At 42.2% G+C, this 15,117-nt stretch overlaps 1 pseudogene; it reads left to right on the top strand.

Annotated features, from left to right (window-relative positions):
* Positions 1 to 7,487: 7,487 nt before the first annotated feature.
* On the top strand, positions 7,488 to 12,423 carry LOC122319847 (annotated as a pseudogene).
* The last annotated feature ends 2,694 nt before the right edge of the window (positions 12,424 to 15,117 follow it).

The raw sequence follows: 15,117 nt of genomic DNA, 5'->3' as shown, positions 1-15,117 counted from the left end.
ACCCGATTTAAAAGTGGAATACCTCTCTGAATTTGTTATTAAAATATCTATCTAGCTGCATTATTGGTTTATTTTCGAATTTTTGGTCAATATTTTGTAATTTTTTATGACCCCCCGACCTGTCAAAATTTGCAAAAAATGGGTTTGCAGAAAAGTGACCAGATCCCAGCACTGCTTAGCCCAAACTTTTGAAATTTTTACCCGATTTAAAAGTGGAATAGCTCTCTGAATTTGTTGTTAAAATATCTATCTAGCTGCATTATTGGTTTATTTTCGAATTTTTGGTCAATATTTTGTAGTTTTTTATGACCCCCGACCTGTCAAAATTTGCAAAAAATGGGTTTGCAGAAAAGTGACCAGATCCCAGCACTGCTTAGCCCAAACTTTTGAAATTTTTACCCGATTTAAAAGTGGAATACCTCTCTGAATTTGTTGTTAAAATATCTATCTAGCTGCATCATTGGTTTATTTTCGAATTTTTGGTCAATGTTTCGTCATTTTTTTTGACCCCCGACCTGTCAAAATTTGCAAAAATGGGTTTGCAGAAAAGTGACCCATAACTTTTGAAATTTTTACCCGATTTAAAAGTGGAATACCTCTCTGAATTTGTTATTCGAATATCTATCTAGCTGCATTATTGGTTTATTTTCGAATTTTTGGTCAATATTTTGTAATTTTTTATGACCCCCAACCTGTCAAAATTTGCAAAAAATGGGTTTGCAGAAAAGTGACAAGATCCCAGCACTGCTTAGCCCAAACTTTTGAAATTTTTACCCGATTTAATAGTGGAATTCCTCTCTGATTTTGTTGTTAAAATATCTATCTAGCTGCATTATTGGTTTATTTTCGAATTTTTGGTCAATATTTTGTAATTTTTTATGACCCCCGACCTGTCAAAATTTGCAAAAAATGGGTTTGCAGAAAAGTGACCAGATCCCAGCACTGCTTATCCCATAACTTTTGAAATTTTTACCCGATTTAAAAGTGGAATGCCTCTCTGAATTTGTTATTAAAATATCTATCTAGCTACATCATTGGTTTATTTTCGAATTTTTGGTCAATATTTTGTAATTTTTTATGACCCCCGACCTGTCAAAATTTGCAAAAAAAATGGGTTTGCAGAAAAGTGACCAGATCCCAGCACTGCTTAGCCCAAACTTTTGAAATTTTTACCCGATTTAAAATTGGAATACCTCTCTGAATTTGTTATTCGAATATCTATCTAGCTGCATTATTGGTTTATTTTCGAATTTTTGGTCAATATTTTGTAGTTTTTTATGACCCCCGACCTGTCAAAATTTGCAAAAAATGGGTTTGCAGAAAAGTGACCAGATCCCAGCACTGCTTAGCCCAAACTTTTGAAATTTTTACCCGATTTAAAAGTGGAATACCTCTCTGAATTTGTTATTAAAATATCTATCTAGCTGCATTATTGGTTTATTTTCGAATTTTTGGTCAATATTTTGTAGTTTTTTATGACCCCCGACTTGTTAAAATTTGCAAAAAAATGGGTTTGCAGAAAAGTGACCAGATCCCAGCACTGCTTATCCCAAACCTTTTGAAATTTTTACCCGATTTAAAAGTGGAATACCTCTCTGAATTTGCTATTAAAATATCTATCTAGCTGCATTATTGGTTTATTTTCGAATTTTTGGTCAATATTTTTAATTTTTATGACCCCCGACCTGTCAAAATTTGCAAAAAATGGGTTTGCAGAAAAGTGACCAGATCCCAGCACTGCTTAGCCCAAACTTTTGAAATTTTTACCCGATTTAAAAGTGGAATACCTCTCTGAATTTGTTATTAGAATATCTGTCTAGCTGCAGCATTGGTTTATTTTCGAATTTTTGGTCAATATTTTGTAATTTTTTATGACCCCCGACCTGTCAAAATTTGCAAAAAATGGGTTTGCAGAAAAGTGACCAGATCCCAGCACTGCTTAGCCCATAACTTTTGAAATTTTTACCCGATTTAAAAGTGGAATACCTCTCTGAATTTGTTATTAGAATATCTGTCTAGCTGCATCATTGGTTTATTTTCGAATTTTTGGTCAATATTTTGTAATTTTTTATGACCCCCGACCTGTCAAAATTTGCAAAAAAAATGGGTTTGCAGAAAAGTGACCAGATCCCAGCACTGCTTATCCCATAACTTTTGAAATTTTTACCCGATTTAAAAGTGGAATGCCTCTCTGAATTTGTTATTAAAATATCTATCTAGCTACATCATTGGTTTATTTTCGAATTTTTGGTCAATGTTTCGTCATTTTTTATGACCCCCGACCTGCCAAAATTTGCAAAAAAATGGGTTTGCAGAAAAGTGACCAGATCCCAGCACTGCTTAGCCCAAACTTCTGAAATTTTTACCCGATTTAAAAGTGGAATACCTCTCTGAATTTGTTATTAAAATATCTATCTAGCTGCATTATTGGTTTATTTTCGAATTTTTGGTCAATATTTTGTAATTTTTTATGACCCCCGACCTGTCAAAATTTGCAAAAAATGGGTTTGCAGAAAAGTGACCAGATCCCAGCACTGCTTATCCCATAACTTTTGAAATTTTTACCTGATTTAAAAGTGGAATACCTCTCTGAATTTGTTGTTAAAATATCTATCTAGCTGCATTATTGGTTTATTTTCGAATTTTTGGTCAATATTTTGTAGTTTTTTATGACCCCCGACCTGTCAAAATTTGCAAAAAATGGGTTTGCAGAAAAGTGACCAGATCCCAGCACTGCTTACCCCAAACTTTTGAAATTTTTACCCGATTTAAAAGTGGAATACCTCTCTGAATTTGTTGTTAAAATATCTATCTAGCTGCATTATTGGTTTATTTTCGAATTTTTGGTCAATATTTTGTAATTTTTTATGACCCCCGACCTGTCAAAATTTGCAAAAAAAATGGGTTTGCAGAAAAGTGACCAGATCCCAGCACTGCTTATCCCATAACTTTTGAAATTTTTACCCGATTTAAAAGTGGAATGCCTCTCTGAATTTGTTATTAAAATATCTATCTAGCTACATCATTGGTTTATTTTCGAATTTTTGGTCAATGTTTCGTCATTTTTTATGACCCCCCGACCTGTCAAAATTTGCAAAAAAAAATGGGTTTGCAGAAAAGTGACCAGATCCCAGCACTGCTTAGCCCAAACTTTTGAAATTTTTACCCGATTTAAAAGTGGAATACCTCTCTGAATTTGTTATTAAAATATCTATCTAGCTGCATTATTGGTTTATTTTCGAATTTTTGGTCAATATTTTGTAATTTTTTATGACCCCCGACCTGTCAAAATTTGCAAAAAATGGGATTGCAGAAAAGTGACCAGATCCCAGCACTGCTTAGCCCAAACTTTTGAAATTTTTACCCGATTTAAAAGTGGAATACCTCTCTGAATTTGTTGTTAAAATATCTATCTAGCTGCATTATTGGTTTATTTTCGAATTTTTGGTCAATATTTTGTAGTTTTTTATGACCCCCGACCTGTCAAAATTTGCAAAAAAATGGGTTCGCAGAAAAGTGACCAGATCCCAGCACTGCTTAGCCCAAACTTTTGAAATTTTTACCCGATTTAAAAGTGGAATACCTCTCTGAATTTGTTGTAAAAATATCTATCTAGCTGCATCATTGGTTTATTTTCGAATTTTTGGTCAATGTTTCGTCATTTTTTTATGACCCCCGACCTGTCAAAATTTGCAAAAAATGGGTTTGCAGAAAAGTGACCAGATCCCAGCACTGCTTAGCCCATAACTTTTGAAATTTTTACCCGATTTAAAAGTGGAATACCTCTCTGAATTTGTTATTCGAATATCTATCTAGCTGCATTATTGGTTTATTTTCGAATTTTTGGTCAATATTTTGTAATTTTTTATGACCCCCGACCTGTCAAAATTTGCAAAAAATGGGTTTGCAGAAAAGTGACCAGAACCCAGCACTGCTTAGCCCAAACTTTTGAAATTTTTACCCGATTTAAAAGTGGAATACCTCTCTGAATTTGTTATTAAAATATCTATCTAGCTGCATTATTGGTTTATTTTCGAATTTTTGGTCAATGTTTCGTCATTTTTTATGACCCCCGACTTGTTAAAATTTGCAAAAAAATGGGTTTGCAGAAAAGTGACCAGATCCCAGCACTGCTTATCCCAAACCTTTTGAAATTTTTACCCGATTTAAAAGTGGAATACCTCTCTGAATTTGTTGTTCAAATATCTATCTAGCTGCATTATTGGTTTATTTTCGAATTTTTGGTCAATATTTTTTAATTTTTTATGACCCCCGACCTGTCAAAATTTGCAAAAAATGGGTTTGCAGAAAAGTGACAAGATCCCAGCACTGCTTAGCCCAAACTTTTGAATCTTTTACCCGATTTAAAAGTGGAATACCTCTCTGAATTTGTTGTTAAAATATCTATCTAGCTGCATTATTGGTTTATTTTCGAATTTTTGGTCAATTTTTTTCTAGTTTTTTATGACCCCCGACCTGTCAAAATTTGCAAAAAATGGGTTTGCAGAAAAGTGACCAGATCCCAGCACTGCTTAGCCCAAACTTTTGAAATTTTTACCCGATTTAAAAGTGGAATACCTCTCTGAATTTGTTGTTAAAATATCTATCTAGCTGCATTATTGGTTTATTTTCGAATTTTTGGTCAATATTTTGTAATTTTTTATGACCCCCGACCTGTCAAAATTTGCAAAAAATGGGTTTGCAGAAAAGTGACCAGATCCCAGCACTGCTTAGCCCAAACTTTTGAAATTTTTACCCGATTTAAAAGTGGAATACCTCTCTGAATTTGTTGTTAAAATATCTATCTAGCTGCATTATTGGTTTATTTTCGAATTTTTGGTCAATATTTTGTAATTTTTTATGACCCCCGACCTGTCAAAATTTGCAAAAAATGGGTTTGCAGAAAAGTGACCAGATCCCAGCACTGCTTATCCCATAACTTTTGAAATTTTTACCCGATTTAAAAGTGGAATGCCTCTCTGAATTTGTTATTAAAATATCTATCTAGCTACATCATTGGTTTATTTTCGAATTTTTGGTCAATGTTTCGTCATTTTTTATGACCCCCGACCTGTCAAAATTTGCAAAAAAATGGGCTTGCAGAAAAGTGACCAGAACCCAGCACTGCTTAGCCCATAACTTTTGAAATTTTTACCCGATTTAAAAGTGGAATACCTCTCTGAATTTGTTATTAAAATATCTATCTAGCTGCATTATTGGTTTATTTTCGAATTTTTGGTCAATATTTTGTAGTTTTTTATGACCCCCGACTTGTTAAAATTTGCAAAAAATGGGTTTGCAGAAAAGTGACCAGATCCCAGCACTGCTTATCCCAAACTTTTGAAATTTTTACCCGATTTAAAAGTGGAATACCTCTCTGAATTTGTTATTAAAATATCTATCTAGCTGCATTATTGGTGAAGTGGCGGGGTGTCCAACGTTGAAGGCAGCAAACTCCTGGTGGGCAGCTACGGCTGGCGGTGTTATGCTGTGGGGGTGAGAAAAAACACTCGACGATCGCGGAAAAGAAAAGACTTTAAATTTCGTTAATAGCGCGGACCGGCCGGGCGTTTATTCACACGTTGACGTTTTGTAACTAACTTAAGCTAAGCTAAGCTAGGCGCTTGGAGGCGCAGCGGAGACTTCTCGCGCTCGGGGAGTGGAGAGCCTGGACGGCCGAGCGCGACATGCTCCAAGCTTCGGGAGAGGGAGTGTGCGGTGTGGGGAGAAGCTCCGGGAGAGGGAGAGGCCTAAACATTCCGCCCCCTTGCAACCGCTGGCGTTGCAACATAATTAGCCCTGGTTGCAGGCGCCGGACAGGATCCAGCCGAAGATGGTCTTCTGGGCCACCGGCAATCCCTCGGCGACCAGGTGGAATCCTGGTTGGATGACCTTGGCGTAGACATCCGCACCCAGGACCATGGAAATCGACGCCGGCAGATAGAACCGCTTGTCGGCCAGCGGAAGGTCCTTGTAGCGGCCGACGACAGACTCGTCGATCGCTCGGATGGGGGTGCGGACGCCGACGCCGGGTTCGATCTTTAGGACGACATCCAACGCAGCTCCCTCGACGACCTTCGATCGGAGGATCGCCGTGCACACCCTTTCTTTTCCGACATTGGTGGTCGGCAGACGAAGGCTGGACGCCAGGGTGGCGTCGATGCAGCTTTGAGGCGAGCAGGGGTCTATGTGAGCCACGGTGTCCACGATCTTCGGACCCGCCTCCAGGGTGACCAAAGCCGTTGGAAGGACGTTGACGACGTGGTGTTGAAGGAGGGTTGCCAGCGTCGGAGCAGCGCGCGCTGCGCGAGTCGAGGGCTCTGGTGTCGAGGATGCTGAGCGCGGTGGAGAAGCAAGCGCTCTGCGAGTTGGCGGTTTGTTGGTTTCAGTGTGTTTTATTTCTAACATTTTTTGGCGTGAGCGCGAATTGCACGAACGCACATACATAAATATATCTCCAAATATATTCAATATACTCCATACATATTTTCTACTTCCTACAGCGAAAATATACCAACATTAAAAGTTTTCCGTCGGCCTCCGTGTAGAATAAAATAAATAATTAAAATCCACCACCGACTCGGAAAACTTTGTTGGTTGCAGTGTGTTTTATTTCTAACATTTTTTGGCGTGAGCGCGAACTGCACAAACGCACATATATACATATATACACTTATATCCAAATCCAGCATACCAATATACACATATACACCCATACCCATTAGGGAGCCGTTGCACGACATCCAGTGCAAGGTCTTAAACATATAAATTTTTTCCAAAGATAAAATAAATTATTTCTGAGCGGCAATAAATAAATTCCAACTCCAATAACAACACATAATTAATATTCCAGTCAAATTAAAATTAAAAATACCAAAATAATTGGAAATTAATTTTTTTATTATTTGATTTGTTTTTTTTGTCCAGCAACATACAATAATTAAAAATAAATAAAATTTATTTCTTTGTCTGGTTCCAAAAAATTTAAGTGTGAACGTCACTCCGTACGGCACACCGTTTGTTGATAGCTCAGAAATTAAATATTTGCAAATAAATTATTTTTGGATAAATAATTAACTTCCATTCTTCGAATAAACTACCCGTTTGGGTTTTTTTTGTCTTTACCACAGTTGGTATTATTTTCTAAAATAAAATAAATAAATACCACACAAAATAATAATCACATATCCGAATTATAAATATACTAATTATAATATTCTTAATAACATTAAGAATAAACATTATTTAATTATTCTGGGTTTTTTTTTCGCTCCTGTGCATATTAAATATACCCCGTTTCCACTGGGCATATATTCCTTTTTAATTTATCGTCGCTTCCATAGACCGTCTCCCTCTAGCGAGACAAATTCCACAAGTCAGCTAAATACAAATTTTTTCAAGAGTGCAATTCCAGCAACAAAGGTCTAAAATTTGTTTCTCACGACCAGTACACACAGTACAGGGTTCGTTTTTTGGCATGTCCAGTGAAGGTGGGAATAAAAAATCTCCCATTCCACCAACAAAAACTCCGAAAATTGTTGTCAAGCCGCCCACACCTAAACCTTCCAGTAAGACTCCCTCTCCCCAAGCAAGGCTCACTCGTTCCGAGACAAAAATGGCTCTAGCTGCGTCCGATCTTGCGCTGAATCAATTCATTGAGGTTTCAGATCGTCTCAGTGAATTCGAAGCGAGATGCAACACTCCGTCGCCGACTCCCCCGAGCATGTCCATGCTAAATATCCGACGCGAAGAGGTCCGAGCATTGTGGGAGCGCATCAAAAAAGAGTACGATGAGTGCAATGTACGCCTGATTTCAGCCGGAGACAGTGCAGCTGACAGCTTGCCAATTCTCCGAGCGAAATATAATTATTGCTACGGCGTCTACGAAAGGTGTGGTGCGAATATAGAGGATCTTATTGCGCAAGCTCCACGAACCCCCCAAACACAAGCTGATCCGTCCCAGACCTACGTTCCTTCAGGTTGTCGGCTACCTCCGTGTGATACCGAGGTCTTCACCGGCGATTATCTTCGCTGGCCGACGTTTAGGGACCTTTTCACGGCGATCTATATTAACAATCCAAGATTGACGCCGGTCGAGAAATTGTTCCACCTGAATTCCAAAACGAGTAGCGAAGCACACACAATTGTGGCAAAGTCGCCTTTAACTAACGATGGTTTTCGCTCAGCCTGGGATAACCTAACTAAGCGTTTCGAAAACAAACGGTTGTTAGTAAACAGTCATTTGAAAATACTGTTCAATGTGCAGTCCATCACTCAGGAATCTGGGCCAGCTTTGCGAGAGCTTCAAGACACCATCCAGAGTTGCCTTACCGCTTTAGAAACGAGCGATATTAGCACCGACAATTGGGATTGCCTATTAGTTTATATGGTCTCCGCCAAACTTCCAAAGTTGACACTTTCCCTCTGGGAGCAGTCGCTCCACAACAAGGTCGATGTTCCCACGTGGCAGGAGTTAAATAACTTCCTCACTGAGCGTCACAGGACACTAGAGGCCATAGATGATGTCCGTCCGTCAGGCTCTAGTCAGCCTCAGCCCAGAGCGGCAGCCTCTAATTCCACGGCACGCAGAATCCACTCCTTTGAAGCAAGAGTAGTACCCAGAGGTAGAGGGTGCGACTTGTGCAATCGAGAAAACCATCCAGTGCGGACATGCGCACGGTTTCTCCGGATGTCTGTCGATGAGCGGTCCGCGTATATCAAAGGCAAAAAGCTGTGTCTGAACTGCTTTGCACGAGGACATCAGCTACGGGACTGTGACAGCACTCATAGTTGCTTCACGTGCCGCGGCCGCCATCACACGCTTCTCCATCGAGGTAACGCGTCTCCAACGCTCTCGACTCCAACTCCAACTTCTGCGCCCAGGTCAAGACCAACTACGACCGCTCCAGCGACAACCACTGCCGCAACCTCCACGGTGCAAAATTATCTTGCCACGGGTCATAGATCCGTCTTGCTGGGCACCGCCATTATTGACGTTTGCCATTTGGGATCAACCTTCAAGGCTCGGGCCTTGATCGACTCTGGATCGGAGGCAACATTCATGACCGAGCGGCTGTTCAACTTGATTAAGTTGCCTCATCAGATCATTCGAGCCCAAGTCTCCGGCTTAAGCCAAACACTGGCAGCAGAGTCCAAAAAGCTTTGCCAATTTTCAATTCGATCTCCGACCAGGCCTGGTCTGCAACTAGACGCGACGGCGTATGTCCTTCCGGAATTAGCTGGTCAACTTCCGTCCTGCTCAATTCCGCAGCATTTCCTACGGGAACTTCCCGAATTTTCTTTGGCAGACCCGAAATTCTATGAGAGTGCACAAATAGACGTGTTAATCGGGGCTGATCTGCTGCCTTCCATACTCCTAAGCGGCACCCGAGCAAACGTCTGTGGCTCTCTTCTTGGTCAAGAGACCATATTCGGTTGGATCCTTACCGGACCAATACCAGCTGCTAGGCAAGAGCAAATTTCCGCTTTCTCCACTCGAATCTCCCATATATTTTATTCAAACCTGGATCAACTTCTCACCAAGTTTTGGGAGGTGGAGGATCTGCCAATAAAAATGGCAAAAGATTCCGATTTGGCTTGTGAGGAAAATTTCCTCCGGACAACCACGAGAGACTTTAGTGGAAAATATATCGTACACCTTCCATTCCGTGATCCAGAGAACGTAAAGTCCGCCCTGGGACACTCCAGATCCTTCGCGTTGGCTCAATTCTTAAGAAACGAGCAGCGTTTAAAAAGGGACAGCCAACAGAAAATTAAGTACGATACCGTCATTCAAGAATATCTCGATCTCAACCACATGAAAGAGGTCTTTCCTACCCATAATTCTGCGAGTTATTATCTTCCGCATCATGCCGTGCTCAAGCCGGAAAGTACGACCACCAAGCTTCGTGTGGTGTTCAATGCCTCCAGCCCTTCAGACAATGGGGTCAGTCTAAATGATATCCTTCATGCTGGCCCGGTCTTACAGTCCGATCTGACCATTCAAATTCTGAAGTGGCGATATTTCCGATACGTTTACAGTGCCGATATCGAGAAAATGTATCGACAGATCTGGGTAGACCCGAAGCATACCCCGTTCCAACGCATTTTATTCCGAAACAGCGAGGGGTACATTCGAGATTTTGAGTTAAAGACGGTAACTTTCGGGATTAATTGTGCGCCCTTCCTGGCGATACGAGTCCTACAACAGCTGGCGACTGACGTGCAGCTCAGCCATCCAAGAGCGAGCAAAGTCATTCGTAATGCAATGTATGTAGACGATGTCCTTTCGGGAGCTGACTCTGCTGAAGATGCTCAGCTCACAATAAAGGAGTTACAGAGTGCCCTAGACTCCGCGGGCTTTCCGTTAAGAAAATGGACGTCCAACAACAAAGAGGTGTTAGCTCATATCCAAGCCGGTCATCTTCTGAACAGCGATTTCCTGGATCTCGACACTGAAAGTACAGCCAAGACTCTCGGTGTACGGTGGAGGGCGACGTCCGATGAGTTTTTCTTCGTCCCCCCAGATCTACCCACAGAAATCTCCCCCACAAAACGCCAGGTGCTTTCCCAAATTGCCAAACTGTTTGATCCAGCAGGCTGGCTCGCTCCATTTGTTGTGTGTGCCAAGATCTTTATGCAAGAGATTTGGCTTCAGGAGCTGGGGTGGGACGATAAGCTGCCATCTGAGTTGTGCCAAAGGTGGCACAGTTTTCTTCAGAGCTATTCGGTCCTTGATCAGGTCCGGATTCCAAGATGGGTTTCCTTTCGCCCAGAATTCCGCTTAGAGCATCATGGATTTTGTGATGCCTCGCAGAAAGCCTACGGCGCTGCGGTCTACGTGCGCGTAGAGATGGGACATACCACGATGGTACACCTGCTCACCGCCAAGACGCGTGTTGCGCCAGTCAAAACTGTGTCGCTTCCTCGCCTAGAGCTGTGCGGAGCTTTACTGCTAGCCGAAATGGCTGAAGCGATCCTTCCCAGCATGCCGATGCTGAATTCGAGTCTCCACTGCTGGACCGATTCCACCATTGTGTTGGCATGGTTAGCAAAACCAGCTTGCCATTGGACTACTTTCGTTGCCAACAGAGTGACGAAGATCACTCAGTCCACAGAGGCAGCCAACTGGTCACACGTTTAATCCGAACATAATCCCGCTGACTTGGCTAGTCGAGGGGTAGCCCTTCCAGAGCTTGTCGGTAGTTCTCTCTGGTGGCATGGACCCACTTGGTTGCAAAAGCCACGCAGCCAATGGCCTAGCCAGGGGACCGACCTTCCCGTGACCGAGATCGAAAAGCGAGCAGTCAAAGCCCACGTAGCATATATTCCGAACGAAGACTTCCTTGATCGTTTTTCCAAATTGGATAGAGCGTTGCGGGTCCTCGCGTATGTCCAGCGTTTTATCAATCGGTGCAAGAAACAATCGCCGCTTTCAGAGATCCGTCTGGAGGCCAAGGAACTTGTCGCCGCCGAACGGCTCATGATTCTCTGCACTCAGCGCAGGTATTTAACGAACGAGTATCGCTGCTTGAGTCAGAAGGTTCCGGTGCCCCCTTCCAGTTCGATCCTCTCCTTGAACCCCTTCCTAGATCAGGAGGGGCTGATAAGGGCATGTGGCCGTGTCACAGCCTCTGAAAGTTTGCGTTACGATGAACGACACCCGATAATCCTCCCGTACGAATGTTCACTCTCTCGGCTTCTGGTAAAGTTCACCCATCTCATTACGCTACACGGGGGTAATCAGTTGGTGGTACGTCTCACCCGTTCCAGATATTGGGTTCCGAGAGTTAAAAACTTGGTGAAGGCAGTTATCAATGCCTGCAAGGTCTGCGGTATCTACAAAAAGCGATTGCAAAGTCAGATGATGGGAAATTTGCCAAGAGAACGAGTGTCATTCTCCCGTCCATTCACGTACACGGGTATGGACTACGCAGGGCCCTTCGACATAAAGAATTACACTGGCAGAGCCTGCCTTATTACTAAAGGGTATGTGTTGGTTTTCGTTTGCTTCTCCACCAAGGCTATCCATTTGGAGCCTACTTCAGATCTGACGACCGAGAAATTTCTTGCGGCATTCGCTCGGTTCGTATCTAGAAGAGGGTGTCCTCGCCAAGTGCAGTCGGACAATGGGAAGACCTTTGTTGGCGCTGCCACATTACTGTCCCGAGATTTTCTCCAGGCCGTTAAAGAGTCTGTGACTGATGCGTATAGTCATCAGCAGCTCGACTGGCATTTCATTCCGCCAGGAGCACCCCATATGGGAGGCCTATGGGAAGCTGGTGTCAAGAGCTTCAAGGCATTGTTTTATAAATGCACAGCTACGCGGAAATACACTTTTGAAGAACTTGCCACTCTGCTAGCGAAGATTGAAGCTTGTCTAAATTCCAGACCGCTATCTCCCATGTCAGAGGATCCCACTGATCTTCTAGCGTTGACACCAGGGCACTTTCTTGTCGGCGGCCCTCTTCTATCCATAGTGGAGCCCGAAGTAAAGGGAGAATCTAAGACAATATTAAACAGGTGGCAACACTTGAAAGCGCTCCATCAGCAATTCCGCGCTCGATGGAAGGATGAATACCTGAAAGAGCTCCACAAGCGCAATAAGTGGAAGTGTCCCACCGAGAATATGCGGGTCGGGGACATGGTCGTCATCAAAGACGACAATCTGCCCTCAAATGAGTGGCGACTCGGTAGAATCGACTCCGTCTTTCCTGGAGCCGATGGCAATGTCCGCGTAGTCGACATCCGGACGGCGCGCGGCATTGTCCGGCGTCCAGTAGCCAAAATTGTTCTCCTTCCCGGAGAGGCTCCCCAAACTTCTACCCAGTAATCCATACTTCGTTGTCCGTAGTCCGTAAGGCCCGAATCTTTCCATTATAAAACATCTTCCTGTGTTTTTTTCCTTTTCATGATCCAACGCCGACATCCGTAGACAATGGCTCCGCGTAAGCAGAACGCTCAAGTGTTGGAGAGCAGGCGGACTCGAGGCACGCAGTCCTACCGGTGCCGAGTCTGCCGGGGGATCCACCCTCTAAAGAGGTGCCAGAGGTTCCTCAAGCTGAGCGCGGAGAAGCGGCTACGGGCAGTTCTGGTTAATAAGTACTGCGCAAATTGCCTTGCCCACGAGCATTCGCAAGGGGACTGCCGTAGCGGTGACCGGTGCAGAACGTGCGATGAGGAGCATCACACGCTGCTTCACATCACCGAGCCTTCCAAGCCTTCCAAAAGGGGCTCCGCTTCTCAGCAGCGTTCGCGCCGGCAAGATCCGGCTCGAAGGACCAAAAAATGAAGTGGCGGGGCGTCCAACGTTGAAGGCAGCAAACTCCTGGTGGGCAGCTACGGCTGGCGGTGTTATGCTGTGGGGGTGAGAAAAACACTCGACGATCGCGGAAAAGAAAAGACTTTAAATTTCGTTAATAGCGCGGACCGGCCGGGCGTTTATTCACACGTTGACGTTTTGTAACTAACTTAAGCTAAGGTAAGCTAGGCGCTTGGAGGCGCAGCGGAGACTTCTCGCGCTCGGGGAGTGGAGAGCCTGGACGGCCGAGCGCGACATGCTCCAAGCTTCGGGAGAGGGAGAGTGCGGTGTGGGGAGAAGCTCCGGGAGAGGGAGAGGCCTAAACAATTGGTTTATTTTCGAATTTTTGGTCAATATTTTGTAATTTTTTATGACCCCCGACCTGTCAAAATTTGCAAAAAATGGGTTTGCAGAAAAGTGACCAGATCCCAGCACTGCTTAGCCCATAACTTTTGAAATTTTTACCCGATTTAAAAGTGGAATACCTCTCTGAATTTGTTATTAAAATATCTATCTAGCTGCATTATTGGTTTATTTTCGAATTTTTGGTCAATATTTTTTAATTTTTTATGACCCCCGACCTGTCAAAATTTGCAAAAAATGGGTTTGCAGAAAAGTGACCAGATCCCAGCACTGCTTAGCCCAAACTTTTGAAATTTTTACCCGATTTAAAAGTGAAATACCTCTCTGAATTTGTTATTAAAATATCTATCTAGCTGCATTATTGGTTTATTTTCGAATTTTTTGGTCAATATTTTGTAGTTTTTTATGACCCCCGACTTGTTAAAATTTGCAAAAAAATGGGTTTGCAGAAAAGTGACCAGATCCCAGCACTGCTTATCCCAAACCTTTTGAAATTTTTACCCGATTAGAAAGTGGAATACCTCTCTGAATTTGCTATTAAAATATATATCTAGCTGCATTATTGGTTTATTTTCGAATTTTTGGTCAATATTTTTTAATTTTTATGACCCCCGACCTGTCAAAATTTGCAAAAAATGGGTTTGCAGAATAGTGACCAGAACCCAGCACTGCTTAGCCCATAACTTTTGAAATTTTTACCCGATTTAAAAGTGGAATACCTCTCTGAATTTGTTATTAAAATATCTATCTAGCTGCATTATTGGTTTATTTTCGAATTTTTTGTCAATATTTTGTAATTTTTTATGACCCCCGACCTGTCAAAATTTGCAAAAAATGGGTTTGCAGAAAAGTGACCAGATCCCAGCACTGCTTAGCCCAAACTTTTGAAATTTTTACCCGATTTAAAAGTGGAATACCTCTCTGAATTTGTTGTTAAAATATCTATCTAGCTGCATCATTGGTTTATTTTCGAATTTTTGGTCAATGTTTCGTCATTTTTTATGACCCCCGACCTGTCAAAATTTGCAAAAAATGGGTTTGCAGAAAAGTGACCAGATCCCAGCACTGCTTAGCCCAAACTTTTGAAATTTTTACCCGATTTAAAAGTGGAATACCTCTCTGAATTTGTTGTTAAAATATCTATCTAGCTGCATCATTGGTTTATTTTCGAATTTTTGGTCAATGTTTCGTCATTTTTTATGACCCCCGACCTGTCAAAATTTGCAAAAAATGGGTTTGCAGAAAAGTGACCAGATCCCAGCACTGCTTAGCCCATAACTTTTGAAATTTTTACCCGATTTAAAAGTGGAATACCTCTCTGAATTTGTTATTAAAATATCTATCTAGCTGCATTATTGGTTTATTTTCGAATTGTTGGTCAATATTTTGTAGTTTTTTATGACCCCCCGACTTGTTAAAATTTGCAAAAAATGGGTTTGCAGAAAAGTGACCAG

The sequence above is a fragment of the Drosophila ficusphila genome, unplaced genomic scaffold (assembly GCF_018152265.1).
Source record: "Drosophila ficusphila isolate 14025-0441.05 unplaced genomic scaffold, ASM1815226v1 contig_238, whole genome shotgun sequence".
In the NCBI taxonomy this organism is placed as follows: domain Eukaryota; kingdom Metazoa; phylum Arthropoda; class Insecta; order Diptera; family Drosophilidae; genus Drosophila; species Drosophila ficusphila.
The sequence above is the reverse complement of the archived record's forward strand: the minus strand, read 5'-3'. Positions and strand labels throughout refer to the sequence as shown.